Genomic DNA, 15,000 nt, shown 5'->3' with positions numbered 1-15,000 from the left:
GGATGGATGCATAGATGGATGGATAGATGGATGGATGGATGGATAGATGGATGGATGGATGGATGGATAGATGGATGGATGGATAGATGGATGGATGGATAGATGGATGGATGGATGGATGGATAGATGGATGGATGGATAGATGGATGGATGGATGGATAGATGGATGGATTGAGAGATGATGGATTGGGTAGATGCATGGATGGGTGGGTAATTGGGTAATGTATCAATGGATGTATAGATGGATGGATGGATAGATGGAAGGGTAATGTATGAACGGATGGATGGATAATAGATACATAGAGGGAGAAACTAATAAATGATGAAAGAAAGAAAGAGTATCTCATGCTAAGGTTCTGTGGCTATTTGGGGCTGGTTGACTCTCTGTTGGGCCGTCCTGTGCACTGTAGGGTGTAGAGCAGCCTCTCTGGGCTCCACCCACCACATGCCAATAGGACCTCCCCCTCCCAGTTGTGACAACCAGAAGCAACCGCAGACCTTGCCAAAGGTCTCAGGCGCCCCCGGTTGGCCGCCCTTGGCCACTCTTGGCCTGGTGGGATGGCGACATCAGCCTCACCCCATCGGCTGACCCCGTCCAGCCCTGAGGGACGCTGGGGCTTCCCATGCTGGCAGGAAACAGAGATAACAATTGACCCCAAAATCAGCGCAGATTGTATCGAACCCGACGTGTCACCACCGAGGCCCTGGGTTCTTCCCCCAAACCCGCAGGGCGTCCGTTTGGGGTTCCGCGAGGAGAATGAGTCAGGCGCCCCCTCCGGTGAGCCGCCTCTCAGGTGCGGCCAGCACCCTGCGCCCTCATGACCTAACCTCAATTTCCCCTTCCGTCAAACGAGACCAAGCAGACTTTCTCCCTCTCATCACGGTGACGCTAACACACGGGCTCCGGGAAATGCCAAGCGATGCAGACGCAGGAGGGGCCGACCCCCACAATGCGACCGCATCGAACATCAGCACCACTGACCACAAGACAGGAGGCGGCCGAGCAGCTGGGGCCTCTTCCCGGCTCTGCACCCCTGAGCTGCCTCAGTTTAGCGATCCGTGCCATGGGCATGGTGCCGCTCCGGAGCCCTGCAAATTAAGAGACGTTCATTTTTAGTTCAGTGATGGTTTTCCAGTATAAACTCTTCGCAGGGCCCCCGATTTTGTTCCGCGATGACTTGGTCACTGAGTCATCGGGGTTCATTGTCTACAGGATTCAAGAGAGGGAGTCCGGTCAGGTGGTTCAAGGGGATCCAGCATGGCCTCTAAAGACACACCTAGCACCCGCATCCGGGAGACCATCCCCGGCTCTCGTCTTTTGGGACCTCCTGGCTCTGCTCACAGGCCGGTGGTGGGTTGCACAGGACGAGGGGTCTCTGGTGGTCTCGTGCTGGTGGGGCAAGGGTCCTGGGGTCCACGTGGCCTCTGACGTGAATGCCAAGGGACCGGGTCTCTCTGAACTTGTCCGGCTCCTGGGGCCCCCGGGTCTTTGCCGTTTCCAGAAAAATCGCGTGTTAATGTCGCCCCATCCGCCGTCCACGTCCCACGGCTCCCACACACGCCGTGTGCACACACATAACCCAATTCTGCCGTCCTTTGAGAGTGCGGTCACCCAAGTTCCAGGGGCCCCATGTCAGTTCCAAAGTGCGATGGGAGGTGTAGGAGGGAGAAACGCCCCCGCCTTCCACCCTGGGGACAATTAGGAAGGTCACCCGGGGTCTTGCTTCTCTGCGGGCGTGTGCATGAGTCAGGGTTCTCCAAAAAAAAAAAAAAAAAAACAGACTGTGGTGGTGGCGAATTTTATGCATCAGCTTAGCTGGGCCACAGGGTGCCCAGACGTCTGGGTAAACGTGACTCCGGGTGTGTCTCTTTGGGGGCTTCTGGAGGAGATCAGCATGTGAACCGGTGGCCTGTGTCAAACAGATTGTCCTCTGCGGTGTGGGTGGGCCCCGTCTAATCAGTTGAAGGCCCGAGGAGAAGGAAACTGGGGTAAGGGAGCGTTCGCTGTCTCCGACTGACCGTCTGTGACCCGGAACGTTGGTCGTCTCCAGCCTTCGCGCTGGAACGCACCCCGTCAGCTCTTCTGGGGCCCCAGCTTGAAGGGGGCAGGTGGTGGGACTTCCTAACCTCCAAAGTCACGGGAGCCAATTCCTTATTGTATATCGATTTGTCTCCTATTGGTTCTGTCTCTCTGGAGAGTGCTGACTAAGTCGAGAATGAAAAAGAGATGGATGCAGATACGGATCTAGATATAGATATAGATATACAGATACAGATATAGATATGGATGTGGATGTAGACATGGATATGGTTGTAGATATGGACATAGATATGGACATAGATATAGATATGGATATATTTATCTATCCATAGAAGATAGATAAATAGATAGATGGATAGATAGATAGGTGATAGATACATAGACCAATAGAGAGACAGATGATAGAGAGACAGACAGATAGATAGATAGATAGATAGATAGATAGACAGACAGAGAGATGATAGATAGATAGATAGGTAGATAGATGGATAGACTGATGGATGGATGGATAGATGGATGGATGGATAGACTGATGGATGGATGGATGGATGGATGGATGGATGGATGGATGGATGGATAGATGGATGGATGGATAGATGGATGGATGGATGGATGGATGGATGGATGGATGGATGGATAGATGGATGGATGGATGGATGGATGGATGGATAGACTGATGGATGGATGGATAGATGGATGGATGGATAGACTGATGGATGGATGGATGGATGGATGGATGGATGGATGGATGGATGGATAGATGGATGGATGGATAGATGGATGGATGGATGGATGGATGGATGGATGGATGGATGGATAGATGGATGGATGGATGGATGGATGGATGGATAGATGGATGGATGGATGGATGGATGGATGGATGGATGGATGATGGATGGATGGATGGATGGATGGATAGATGGATGGATGGATAGATAGATGATAGATGGATAGACAGACAGATAGCTGTGGAGAGAGAGGCAGAGAGATTTCTTTTAAGGACTTGGTCATGTAATGGTAGAGGCTTCAGGCCCCCATGCTGCAGGGTAGACCAGCCGCCTGGAGACCCAAGGAAAAGAAGACTTTGCATCTCGAATCCCAAGACCATCTGCAGACTGAGTTCTCCCTTCCTCGGGGGACGTCCATTTGTTTTCTTGAAAGTCCTTCAACTGATTAGATGAGGCCCACCCACAATAAGGAGAGTCCCCTGCTTTCCTCAAAGTCCACTGATTTAAACATTCATCTCATCCAAAAGGAAAACACCTTCACAGCCACATCTAGCCTGCTGTCCGACCAAGTATCTGGATACTGAGGCCCAGCCAGATTGACACGTAAAATTCACCATCACGGTTCACTAGCAACCTGCCCGACCGACGCCTGGTCCAGGGGCCATGCTCAGGGTGGACCCTGCGTCTCGCTCGGCCTTGCCCATCTCCCAGAGTCCAACCACCCCTCTGAGTCTCCGCTGTGTCCTCCCTCGGTGCCCCCAATGCAATGTCCACCCGGGTTTCTGTGACCGGCCGCTCGCTCCTCGGGCCGTGCCCCCAGCTCTCCGTTCAGCTGCCCCCGAGTCCTCTCCTGTGGCTGTGGGCACTCGCAGGGGCTACTCACACCCCAGGGAGCCACCAGGGCCTGGGAAATGGGAACGTCCAGGGGTCTCCTGTCCAACCCTCCTGACACCCTGAGCCGACGTGGCCCAGCTCCTGGTCACCGTGATGGCAACAGAGAGGGGCTCGCTCAAGGGTCCTGGGGCACCCGGGGCAGCTGGCACCCCCACGTTCATCCAATGGGCCTCTTTCTCACTAACGAGGTGAGCTGCTTTCTGCTTTCTGCGTGGTACACCTCCCGGCTTGTCTTAGACGGCGCGAGATGCTTCCCCCCATTTTCTTTCTTTCTTTTTTTCTTTGAAGAAGATTAGCCCTCAGCTAACATCTGCTGCCAATCCTCTTCTCTTTTTTTTTTTTTTTGTGCTGAGGAAGATTGGCCCTGAGCTAACATTTGCTGCCAATCCTCCTCTTTTTTTTTTTTTTGCTGAGGAAGACTGGCCTTGAGCAAACATCCGTGCCCATCTTCCTCTACTTTATATGTGGGACGCCTACCACAGCATGGTGTGCCAAGCGGTGCCATGTCCACACCCGGGATCTGAACTGGCGAACCCCAGGCCCCCGAAGCAGAACATGCAAACTTAACCACTGAGCCGCCGGGCCGGCCCCACACACCACCCCCCCCATTTTATTGAGATACAATTGACACATAACACTGTACGAGTCCACGGGGAACCAAGCCACGATTTCATACGTGTGTAGGTAACGCGTTTTAAGCTGGAAAGAAAGATGCTTTTTTTCTTTTTTTCTAATACTGACAAACACACTTTTCCGTTATCAAGTTTAGGACGGAAACAATAATAAAAAAAAAAAACAAGGCGACGCTCCGGAAATCATACCCGGCGGTGGAAACGAAGCAGAGTGACAACCTCTTTTTTCATTTGCAACACCTTTTTTATTTTTATTTTTTTTGGCTTCGTGGTCAGAAGCCTAAGTGACACCTTCAGTTGCGTCCTCAGAGGTTCGTCAGATGAGTCAGGTCAGGATGGCTCAAGGTGCCCACGAACCTTACAAAATCCGTCAAATGGGTGGGACGCATGGTCATGGAGACCCTGAGATAGAAGGAAAGGCCCATTGTGGGATCCTGGCCGCTGTCTCCACGGAAAGACAAACACCTGCTTCCCGCAGCGCTTTGCAAACATCAAACCCTCGGGCCTCCACGTCCCCCAGGAAACCCAGCCCTTCTCCTCTGAGAGGTCGGCGGGGGTGAGAGGTCCAACAGGAGGTGTTGCGTCTGCAGAAGACCCGTTTCCGATGGTTAACAGCCTGAAGCACAGATCAACAGCAAGGTGCTCGTGGGAAGTTTGCTGCGACCTGTGAAGTAGGAAACCAACAGAATGACGAGAAGTCGACTGACTGAGGAACCGGGCAGAGGTGTGAATGCCAGAAGATGGCCCATATAGATAGGGGACGGTGGGACGGGCTGAACGGCGACCCTGTAAAATTCACAGGTTGGGGGCCCTGACCACAGGACCTTGGCATGTGCCGGGATTTGGAGATGGGTCTTTAAGGAGGGGATGGAGGTGAAATGAGGTCATGAGGGTGGGTCCTGATGCAACAGGACTGGGATTCTGATGAGAAGAGGAGATGAGGACACAGACACACACAGAGGGATGACCATGTGAGGACACAGGATGAAGACACGTCTACACGGCAAGGTGAGAGGCCTCAGGAGGGACCAGCCCTGCCCGCACCTGGATCTCAGACGTCCAGCCTCCAGGACTTGAGACCATCAATGTCCATTGTTTGAGCCGCCCCATCTGGGGTCGTTTGTTAGGCCAGCCCCAGGCAACCCATACGGACGGGCCGAGTGTCTACACAGCATTAGGACTCCAATCGCTCTGACGTTCTTCTCTGCCTCTTGTCGTCACCTGCTATATCTCGGGCATGGTGACCACAGAGTAGAGGCCAATGCCGTGGCCTGGGGGACGACGCCGTCTGTCCTCAACCACCCTCTCTGGGCCACACACCGCTCTGCACAGTTGTCTCTTCTGTCAGCTGTTCAACCAGGGACCCCGTGGGTCAGAGGCCACGAGGAGAGTGTGTAGACTGACCTCCTCCCGACGATCGTGAAGACGCGACCCGTGCAAACGCCTGGGGTGCAGCCAAAGCAGCCGGACACGGGCAAATTCGTAGCCTTGAGTGCAGCCAACGCAGGGGAAGAAACGTTGCAGATCCGCGGCCCCGGGCGGCATCTCAAGGATCTGGAACGGGTTTCTCCTTCCGGGTCAAACCCAGAGGAAGGACAAGGAAGGGAAACGAGGAGGAGGACGAGCTGTGTGAGATCCGTCCCGAAGATTCGTCTCCTTTCTTCTAGCGTTTTCCTTGCGCTCCGGAGAATGATGACTTGAAGTCTTTAAGCTTTTCAGTGAGGAAGAAAGCCGTTCCTCCTCGTCCTCACTGCGAGATGACATTGAGCGGGATGGCTGTCCGGCTTTGCGTGAGCTCCCGAGGCTCCAAGCCGGGGTGATCCCGCCTCCCGTGAGCCAGATCCCCTCCTGGAAAATGCAGAAAGTGCGTGCTCCCTCGTGAGGTTGTTGAAACGGTCAACGCACATTTGCAAATGAGAAGAAAGCAGAGCAATTCCGTCAGGGACTGCTTTTGCACACGGCCCCCACCTCTTGGATGCTCCCTTCCTTTTCTCTGCACGAAGATTGAGGGCAGTCTTCAAACTGGGATGCCCCAGGGCACCAGAGACCCTCCAGGGGGCCCCACGCATGCTTGGTTGGAGAGCAATCAACGTTCAGATCCTCTTGGGGCCAGCCCAGTGGCGCAGTGGTTAAGTTTGCATGATCTGCTTCTCAGGGGCCTGGGGTTCACCAGTTCGGATCCCGGGTGTAGACATGGCACCGCTTGGTGCACCATGCTGTGGTAGGCATCCCACATATAAAGTAGAGGAAGATGGGCATGAATGTTAGCTCAGGGCCAGTCTTCCTCAGCAAAAAAAAAAAAAAAAAAAGGAGGATTGGCAGCAGTTAGCTCAGGGCCAATCTTCCTCAAAAAAGAAAAAAAGAAAGTTCAGCTCCTCCAAAAATAATACAGTAGCTGCAGGAACACGCTGTTCCCTTTGCTCAAATACACAGGAAAATTGGGACCGTGAGTCGCTCGCTCGGGAAATCATGTCCAAGACCCTGTTTCCTTCGGCGTTTAATAATCGCGCATCGAAGTGTGGAACATGTTGACCTGGCTTCGGTCGATTTCCATCGCGATGGCCGTTTTCTCAGAAGAAACGTTTTTAGCAGGTTGGGGCCAAGGGCACAGGAACCGAAACATTTAAATTTGGTGCGTGTGGCTATTTCGGTTGCCGCAACCCGGATGGTGGATGAAAAAAAAAAATAGACTTTCAAACGTCAGCCCAGGTGAGGCCAGGATGAGAATCTGTGAAAATGAAATGCAAGCCCAACGAGAGAGAGAAAGGAAGAAGGCGGGATGCTGCTGTCCTTGGATTCAGGGCCGCCTCCTCCAGGAAGCCCTCCTCTCCATCCTTGATTCAGGGCTGCCTCCTCCAGGAAGCCCTCCTCTCCATCCTTGATTCAGGGCCGCCTCCTCCAGGAAGCCCTCCTCTCCATCCTTGATTTAGGGCCGCCTCCTCCAGGAAGACCTCCTCTCCATCCTTGATTCAGGGCCGCCTCCTCCAGGAAGACCTCCTCTCCATCCTTGATTCAGGGCCGCCTCCTCCAGGAAGCCCTCCTCTCCATCCTTGATTCAGGGCTGCCTCCTCCAGGAAGCCCTCCTCTCCATCCTTGATTTAGGGCCGCCTCCTCCAGGAAGACCTCCTCTCCATCCTTGATTCAGGGCTGCCTCCTCCAGGAAGCCCTCCTCTCCATCCTTGATTCAGGGCCGCCTCCTCCAGGAAGCCCTCCTCTCCATCCTTGATTTAGGGCCGCCTCCTCCAGGAAGACCTCCTCTCCATCCTTGATTCAGGGCTGCCTCCTCCAGGAAGCCCTCCTCTCCATCCTTGATTCAGGGCTGCCTCCTCCAGGAAGCCCTCCTCTCCATCCTTGATTTAGGGCCGCCTCCTCCAGGAAGACCTCCTCTCCATCCTTGATTCAGGGCCGCCTCCTCCAGGAAGCCCTCCTCTCCATCCTTCCCTTCATCACACCTGCAAGGACCCTGCTTCTAAATAAGGTCCCCTGCAAGGGTCCTGGGGCCACAAGGTGAACACATTGTTTTGGGGCCCCCGCTCCGCCCCTCACACCCTTGGAGGCCACCTCTCGGGGTGCAGCCTGTGCGCGCGGCCTCCTTCCTGCAGGGCCGGCTGGCGGGAGAGGCTGTCCCATAACGGGGCCGCCCAGCTTGGGGACGAGGGGGGGTGGGCATGGCTGCACGCAGAGAGCCCCACAGCGGGGCACGTGCAGGGGAAGCAGCCGTGGTCCCGGAAAGAGACCAGAAAGAGGAACCGGCCTCCCAGGGGGCCCGTCCCCGGCCCATTGTCACCGACACAAACCCCACCTTACAAGACGGAAAGGCAGAGACGCTAAGAGTCAGGGATCAGTCAGTCAGTCCATCCTCTTTGCAATTGACACTCAGTGATGCCGTTCCACCCGCAACACGCCTCCCAATGGATTTACTCCCAAACAGGCAAGTGGCAGCCAGCGGAAGCTTCCGGAAGGGCCCAGATCTGCAAAGCTGCCCCCACAGGGACGCTGGCTGCCAACGTCTTCGTGGCTCATGACATTTCTGCCACTTGCCGGCCGGACACGAGAATCACCGTCCACCCCCAGACGGGGCGCCTGGGAAGATGGGGGCCCCCCCGATGCCCACCTTGCAGCCGTCCCCTGGGGAGCCTTAGAGGGCCGTGTCATGCTGTCCTGTGGGGCGTGTTAAAAGGTCGGGGTTGAAAATCCCCAGTTCCCGCAGGACGGGAACCGAGATGCACGTCCCCACTCTGGGCAGCAGCCTGGACCAGCCTCCCGGGGCAGCTGTCACTCAGCGGGGTGACCAGCTCACCCTTGCTGCTGCTGCTGGGGACTCTCCCCGCTTCACACCGAAAATCCCTAATCCCGGGAAGCCCCTTGTTTCCCAAAAACCCGGCCGGTGGGTGGGCAGCTGGGAGCCACGCCGGCCGCCGGGACGAACTGACCTCCCCAGGGCGGGTCCAGAAATTCCCTTTGCTCCCCCAAGAGTAAACAGCTTCATTCTATTCTATTCTATTCTATCCTATTCTATCCTGTCCTGTTCTGTTCTATTCTACTCTATCTTAGTCTAGTCTATTTTACTTTATTTTAATTTAATTTAATTTTATTTTATTTTATTTATTTTTATTTTATTTTACTTCATTTCATTTTATCTTATTTTATTTCACTTCAATATTTTATTTTATTTTATTTTTACTTTATTTTATTTTAATTTTATTTTATTTTATTTATTTTTATTTTATTTATTTTTATTTTATTTTACTTCATTTCATTTTATCTTATTTTATTTTACTTTAATATTTTATTTTATTTATTTTAATTTAATTTTATTTCATTTTATTTTATTTTACTTTACTATTTTATTTTATTTAATTTTATTTATTTTTATTTTATTCATTCTATTTTATTTTATTTTATTTTACTTTACTATTTTATTTTATTTATTTTTATTTCATTTTATTTTATCTATTTTTATTTTATTCATTCTATTTTATTTTATTTTATTTTACTTTACTATTTTATTTTATTTATTTTTATTTCATTTTATTTTATTTATTTTATTTTTTAATTTTTCTTTATTTTATTTTATTTATTTTTATTTTTATTTTATTTATTTTATTTCATTTTGCTGTATTTTCTTTTGGCAGTAAGAACCCTTAACAGGACATCAAACTTCTTAGCAAATTTTTCAGTGCTGAATCAGTGTTATCTGTAGACACTCTGTCGTCCACCCACCTCCAGAACATTGCCGTCGTCCCAAACTGAAACTCTGTCCCCGTTCACACTCGCTCCCCAACTCCCTCCCCCAGCCCCTGGCTCCCGCCCTCTGCTTTCTGTCTCTGTGACTCTGACTCCTCTAGGGGCCTCCTAGAAGCGCAATCACATAGGATTTGTCGATTTGTGTCTGGCTGATGCCACTGAGCATCGCGTCCTCAAGGTCCGTCCACGTCATAGCCGGCGTCGGAATTCCCTTCCTTTTCATGGCCGAGTAATATTCCATGGTGTGGACGGACCACATTTTTGTTCATCTGTTCCTCCAGTGATTCAAAATGGAACGGCCATATGACCCGGCCATCCCAGGTCCTGGTATATTCCCAAAATCATTGGAATCAGGACTTTAAGAGATGTGTGCACCCCGACGTTCGCAGCAGCGTTAGTCACAATAGCCAAGACGTGGAAACAACCCAAAAGTCCGTTGATGATGAATCGAGGTAAAAATTGTCAACAGTCTGAGTATGAGCCGCTTGTCCCACCCACCCCCTGGGCTCCTTGCACGGGATTGTAAAGCCGTCTCTGGCCCTGCAGCCTTCAGGGAAAGCACCCGGGCAGGCCCCCAACTTCCCTCAGCCCTGTCACCTCCCCTCACCCCGTGTCCGTCTCCACCCACGAGACGCCCACCCCACGCCCCGTGTCATCCCGTCTGCTGCCCTCCTGGGCCCACCAGATGCATCCCCCTCGTGGTCCTCACTGGGGCCTTTCAAAAGCAAGGGCAGCCCCAGGACGTGTGGGTGGCCGGCCTCGGGGCGGGGGGGGGGCGGGGCGGACACGTTGCTGACCCCGGCTCCTTCCCCGGGTGCAGACACCGGACAAGGATCGCAGCCACAGATCCCATTAGCATCGGGAGTCTAGACATTAATTCAGCACGGCCCCTGCCGTGGCAGACAGAATAGTGTCCCCCCCAGAGACGTCCACACCCTGATCCCCAGAACCCGGGAATATGCTTTGTGACATGGGCCGGGGGTCCTGGGTTATCTGGATGCGCCCTCAGCAACCTAGGGGGTCTTTAAATAGGGAAACGGGAGGCAGAATAGAGAAGAGGAGAGAGGATGCAATGCAGCTGGCTTTGCAGAAGGAGCAACGGGCCACGAGACGAGCAATGCAAGCTTTGAGAAAGTTGCAAAGAAATGCATTCTGTCTTGGAAGGAACCAGCCTCCTCACGCCTGGATCTGAGGCCCCGGAGACCCCCAAAGCTGCAAGCTGCTCCCTGCACGCCCAGATCTGTGCTCGTGCGTCCACCGGCCCCAAAAGCAAGCCCGGGAATCACTTCCAATGAATTAGCATTTCCCAACCCTGCATCGGTCGCATCTCCACCTAAAACCAAGGCTGAAGCTGATTGTGAGGCAAACTGCCCGCAGAAGGGTCTTCACAGGATCAGCTACATTAACATCAACACCGATTTTTCAAATAAATTGAAAACATGAACTAATATGAAATATATCCAAAGCAGGACCTGCTGAAAGATACTACACTTCCTCCTTCCAAACTAACCCTCGCAAACTGATTCCTGAACCTATCAAGTTGGAACTTGGCTTTTTTTTTAAAAAGCATGTTTTTTAAAAACTTGTGTAAACCCCCCCTCCGGTGACCTATTCCACCCCGGGGTCGGGGGGGGGGGTGGTGCACCGTGAAAAAGAGGAACCTTTGCATCCACTGTGGCCGTGTCCTCTCTCTCTCGGGCTCCGGGTTTCATAATCTTTGTGCATTTAATTAAATCTGCAGATGACAGGTTGCCGTTACACGCAGCCCACGGGGTCCCTGGAGGCTTGGGGACCGTGGCAGTCACAGGTCCCGTGGGGGAACAGACACTGGGGTCCCCAGGAGAGCGGGGAGCCCTCTCGAGGCCCCCCATTCCTGTCTGAGCTTTCTCCCAAGGGCCCCCCCCCCGCCGTCCTCTGCACCCGGCTCACACAAGCCGCACGAGGCCGGCTCCTGCAGGACCACCGCGGCCCTTCCAGCACCCACGGTAAGTCCTGGGACCAGAGCTGGCGGGCAGGACAGTCCCCCGAAGACGCCCCGGGAGGCAGCTCAGACCCAGGGGAGGGGACGCGTGGCTCCGTTCGAAAGATGCTCTGGAATCGGGGGTGGGGGGGGGGCGGTGTAGGACCGGGCACATCCAAGTCCCACAGCGTGTGTGTGGGACACGCACGGAGAAGACGGAAGCTGCAGACAGTCGTGGCGCTGGGGTGGGGGTGCTGGGGACGGTGGCTCAGGTTGCAGGAGGAAATGCTCGTTCTGGCACCTCTGAAGGTGCTCTGACTCTTACTGATAAGGAAACTGGGGCACCAGTTAAGGAACTTGACCTAGGTCCCTATCCAGAGAGGAAGAGAGTCCTGGGGGCAGTCCCACACCAGGTTCCCCTGCAGCGGGGGGACGGCAGGGGGGGGCTGGACGCCAGGTTCCACGGCAGCGGGGGGACGGCGGGGGGGGCTGGACGCCAGGTTCCACGGCAGCGGGGGGACGGCAGGGGGGCGCTGGACGCCAGGTTCCACGGCAGCGGGGGGACCTCGGGGGGACGGCAGGGGGGGGCTGGACGCCGGGTTCCACGGCAGCGGGGGGACGGCAGGGGGGGGCTGGACGCCGGGTTCCACGGCAGCGGGGGGACGGCAGGGGGGGCTGGACGCCAGGTTCCACGGCAGCGGGGGGACGGCAGGGGGGGCTGGACGCCGGGTTCCACGGCAGCGGGGGGACGGCAGGGGGGCTGGACGCCAGGTTCCACGGCAGCGGGGGGGGGGACGGCAGGGGGGGGCTGGACGCCGGGTTCAACGGCAGCGGGGGGACGGCAGGGGGGGGCTGGACGCCAGGTTCCACTGCAGCGGGGGGACCTCGGGGGGGGGCTGGACGCCAGGTTCAACGGCAGCGGGGGGACGGCAGGGGGGGGCTGGACGCCAGGTTCCACTGCAGCGGGGGGACCTCAGGGGGGGGCTGGACGCCGGGTTCCACGGCAGCGGGGGGACGGCAGGGGGGGCTGGACGCCAGGTTCCACTGCAGCGGGGGGACCTCGGCAGGGGGGCTGGACGCCAGGTTCCACGCAGCGGGGGGACGGCGGGGGGACGGCGGGGGGAGCTAGTTCACCTGGCCGGGGTCACAGGAGCGCCACTGGACCCAAATCGACACTCCTCCCTGTTCACTCCTCCCTGCATCCTGCACTCACCCACTCTGCCTTATGGAGAGCATCCTTGTGTCCATCATTCCTTCGCTCATCCATTCCTTCACTCGCTCCACATTTAGGGAGAGCACCCCGTGGTCTTCCATTCCTTCCTTCCTTCCTTCCTTCATTCATTCCACATTTATGGAGCTTGTCATGTGTGTCATGCAGTCAATCACTTACTCTTCACTCTGCTTTCACGGAAAATACCTTGTTATGGCATTTATTCTCCGTGCATCCGGTTCTAAGCTCAGGACGGTGGATTCAGGCTTGTGTGTGACCCGTGCCTGGCCCAGAGGGGACAGTCCTAACCTAGACCAGAGCTGGCGATCACGGTGCAACCGTGTGGACGTCCACAGGAGCCGGGAGAGGTCAGGGGTGAGGGCTGCCTCGGGGGGACGTGGAGGACGGTGGGCAGGCCTCCAGCTCCGGGCCGGTGCAGAGGGGCGAGGGGCTCCGTTTTGGGGGGAAATCCCAGGGACGCGGCGGGAGACATCAGGGAGCTGGTCCCACCGGCGTGGCCACACAGCCTGTCCAAGAGGGGGGCGACCAGCACATCCTCTGTGCCTGAGGCCGAGCCAGGGAGAGTCCGTCCCCAAATTGGATTCTCCGTGTGTTTGCACGGATTGGGGTCATTGCTGTTTGGGGCGGAACGCGGTTGCGAGCGTGGTCGGGTCATTCTGCCTCCACAGTCACGACCCGGGCGGGCTCAGGGGCTCCCGGGGGGCTCGGATATCCGGCCCTGGGGACGTGGGGACCCTGCTGAGGCTGAGGGTCTTGACTTGGCCCCACGCCCGCTGCTCACACCCTCCAAAGGGCTGGGTGTGAATGAGCCGGCTGATCAGAGCCCATGGTCTCCGTCGAGGGCAGTTTCCCGCTTCGAGAAAACCACGACTGATGAGGGTGGGCGCAGGCCGGGGTCCCCGGCCCGGCCCCTTCTCCTCCTCGGGGAACTCTCGGCACACAGTGTGGCCCCCGAAATCCCCCGCTGGCAGAGCAGACGCTGAGACATTCAGCCGGACGCCGTGCGGGACAGACACACAAGTGCAAAGGGCACATTGCATTTTCCACATCCGGTCAGGAAACTTTGTGGCTCACCATGCGAGTTCCTTAAGCCCTCTGTGCCTCAGTTTCCCCGTCTGTAAGGTGTGCCTCAAGGCATGTTCTGGGAGTAAATGTTTGCAAACATTTGTCGGGATGCACGTTCCGGAAAGGAGGGGATGCGGGATGTGGGCTCAGGGAGCCCTCGGCCCCGGCCTCCCACATCCTCCGCAGGACGCGCTGCCGGGAAGAAAAACGTCGGCGGCCTTGGAATAGAAGGAAATGGGGACACTAGAAGCTCCCTGGGGACCTTGAGCCCGTTCACAGCGGCTTCCTGGACCAAAGCCTTATGTAATTAATGAACACGGCCGGGGCCACCCGCTTCCTCTTCTCTGAGGTCCCGTCTGAGATTAAATGGGCCGCAGTGACCACAGACAAGAAGACGTGGGTGGGTGGCTGCAGACACCCGGGCAATGACCCGAGGGGTCAGGAGGCCAGAAGCAGGGCACGTCAGTCTCAGAAGGTGGGGTGAGCGGGGAGCCGGGCGGGCACAGACGAAAGGGCCTCCGGCGACACAGGAAAGTCAGACATAAATGTCCTTGGGATTTTCCCCATGAGTCACGAGGCATTTTGTTTTTTTTGCATTGAGATAGAATTGACCTGACTTACAATGAGCCCTTTAAAGTTCGGTGGTGTTTTAGCATATTCACAATGTCGGGCAACCAGCACCTGCGTCTGCTTTCACCACACTGTCATCTCCCCAAAAGCAGACTCTGCACTCACGACCATTCACTTCCCACCCCCGTCCCTCGGCCCCTGGAATCCACTCATCTCCTTTTTATCTCTGTGGATTTGCCGATTTTGGATATTTCACGTATGTGGAATCACATGCTGTGTGTCCTTTTGTGTCTGGCTTCTGTCTCTGAGCATCATGTGTTCAAGGCCCATCCACGTGTAGCTGCGTCAGGCTTCACTCCTTTTCACGGCTGCGTAATATTCCACTGTGTGCACGGACCTCATTCTGTTTATCCCTTCATCCGTCATTGGACGCTTGGGTGGTTTCCACCTTTTGGCTGTTGGGAGCCATGCTGCTGTGAACACGCGTGTTCATGTTTCCGTGTAGACACATGTTTTCGTTTCTCTTTGACTTATGAGTAGGAGCCAAATTGCTGGGTCATAGGATAACTCTATGTTTGAGGAACCACCAGACTGTTTCCACGAGGCAATTTGTAAAGAGTGAGGGGTCAAAG

The 15,000-nt window shown here is 55.0% G+C and overlaps 1 protein-coding gene across 2 annotated transcripts in view; it reads left to right on the top strand.

Annotated features, from left to right (window-relative positions):
- Positions 1–15,000, top strand: part of P2RY8 (P2Y receptor family member 8) — a 51,676-nt gene that overhangs the window by 14,578 nt on the left and 22,098 nt on the right. The window contains exons 1-2 of one of the 2 annotated variants that reach the window (XM_070603581.1): positions 9,314–9,994; positions 10,575–11,527. The exons of the other annotated variant lie outside the window; for it this stretch is intronic. The gene's annotated coding sequence lies outside the window, so the exon portion shown is untranslated. Of the gene's footprint in view, positions 1–9,313; positions 9,995–10,574; positions 11,528–15,000 lie in introns of those variants that run through there. 2 annotated transcript variants of the gene reach the window in all.

This window comes from Equus przewalskii, chromosome X (genome assembly GCF_037783145.1).
Source record: "Equus przewalskii isolate Varuska chromosome X, EquPr2, whole genome shotgun sequence".
NCBI classification, from domain to species: Eukaryota; Metazoa; Chordata; class Mammalia; order Perissodactyla; family Equidae; genus Equus; species Equus przewalskii.
The sequence above is the reverse complement of the archived record's forward strand: the minus strand, read 5'-3'. Positions and strand labels throughout refer to the sequence as shown.